The 2,073-nt window shown below is 38.2% G+C and overlaps 1 protein-coding gene across 1 annotated transcript in view; it reads left to right on the top strand.

Annotated features, from left to right (window-relative positions):
* LOC119834209 (Down syndrome cell adhesion molecule homolog) overlaps positions 1 to 2,073 on the top strand; it is a 19,207-nt gene that overhangs the window by 3,323 nt on the left and 13,811 nt on the right. The gene's annotated exons all lie outside the window — the stretch shown is intronic.

Below are 2,073 nucleotides of genomic sequence, written 5' to 3'. Positions count from 1 at the left end.
CTCCAATGCCAGGAATGGCTCCACCACCACCTCCAATGCCAGGAATGGCTCCACCACCACCTCCAATGCCAGGAATGGGGCCACCACCACCTCCAATGCCGGGTATTGGTCCACCACCAACTCCAATGCTTGGAATGGGACCACCACCACCACCACCAATGCATGGTATGGGTCCACCACCACCTCCCATGCCAGAATGTGGAATACCGCCTCCCCCACCTATACCCGGCATGGGTCCTCCGCCTCCTCCAATGACGGGGCTTGGCCCTCCAACAACAGGTATCCCAACACCACCAAATTCTTTGCCATTCGCCCCCGGACCGCCTCCACCGCCTTCAGGCCCCGTACCATTCCCTACTCCACCTGTTGGAGGTTGGAATATGCAAAGAGCCAGTAAGTGTACAGATTTTTGAACATGTTTACCTACATTGAAGTTCTGACATTGATATAAGAATTTTTTTTTAATATTACAGTATTAATAGCAATCGCCTTGCCTCCTCTCAATTTTTGAAAATATGACAGCTTCTAAGAGACACCTTTTTTTCAGCTTTAAGGAAAACTCCCATAAAACCAGCCGCTCCCATGAAACCACTATATTGGACGCGCATACTGGCTGCTCCCACTATACGCACAGGACAGGGTGAAATTGATGCTGGATTCAAACCACTATGGCTCGAAATTGATGAGACTAAATTGGACAATATTGACGAATTTACGGATTTATTTTCGAGACAAGTTGTAAAGGCTCCGGTGAAGAAAAAAGTAGAAGTTAAAACAAAAATTCAACCAATAAAAATATTAGATAGTAAGCGATCGCAAAATGTCGGTATACTTGCACAAAGTTTACATGTAGAGTTTTCGGAAATTGAGAATGCTATATACAATTTTGATACGTCAGTTGTTAGTTTGGAGGCTTTACAACAAATTTATGAATTGGTAAGGTATTTACATTCTGCATTCTGTATTTGTTTTTCTATAGGAGTATGGTATATCTTTATTACTATTTAATAATTAATAATTTTATTCTATTCTAGCGCGCAACTTCTGAGGAACTATCAATGATAAAAGAGCATCTTCAGAACAAACCCGATATTCCATTAGACAAACCAGAAGCATTTCTACATGATTTATCGGGTATACCGAATTTCGCTGAACGAATATCATGTTTTATGTTTCAAGCAGAATTTGAAGATGCTGTTAACACAACTATGCATAAATTAGATAATTTAAAAAATACCTGTGAGGTAATTTCAGTGACTCTAAACCTTTTTTATTTATTTTTTATAAGATTGATAATTGAGATATGTTTTCTTTTCAGTTCCTAATAACTAGCGAATCTCTTAAGCAGCTATTTGCTATAATTTTAACTCTTGGGAATTATATGAATGGAGGCAATGGTCAAAGAGGTCAAGCTGATGGTTTTGGACTTGAAATATTATCTAAATTAAAGGATGTGAAGGTAAAAATACTATCATAATTTATCAGAAAACCATATATAATATTATGCTTTACAGTGATAATATGTACATACATCTCTCTGATATGTTTTAGAGTATATCAGTAGACAATATTTAGGAAGGGTTACCAAAATATGTATTATGGTGATCGGAAAATTCTCAACAAAATTTGAAAAGATTTACATTAACAGATCTTTTAAAATATACTATATATTATTGTTTTCAGTCAAAACAATCAACGGTAACACTTTTGCACTTCATCGTAAAGACATATATGCGGCAACAGGGCGGGGCTCTCTCTAGTAACTGTGTTTTGCCGGTTCCTGAGCCTGGGGATGTGTATCGAGCGGCCGCTTTAGATTTTGCTGATGTTGCCACCAATCTAACAGCACTAAGAAAACAACTCGAAGGTATCAAAATTATCACAATATTAGCTTATCTCCCGCGGCTTGGCATGCATGGTCAAGAGAAATTTACGTGGAAATGAGCCACAAACTTATTACCATAAAATCGCGTTTTTGTGACGTGTAAGAAAGACAAGGAGGTTCAAATTTACAAAATTCTAAGGGAGTGAGGATTCATTTGCGTCATTTTTAAAGTTCAGGCGATGAAATAT

Source organism: Zerene cesonia, chromosome 19, assembly GCF_012273895.1.
Source record: "Zerene cesonia ecotype Mississippi chromosome 19, Zerene_cesonia_1.1, whole genome shotgun sequence".
Classification (NCBI taxonomy): domain Eukaryota; kingdom Metazoa; phylum Arthropoda; class Insecta; order Lepidoptera; family Pieridae; genus Zerene; species Zerene cesonia.
This window is presented reverse-complemented; position numbering and strand designations above follow the sequence as displayed.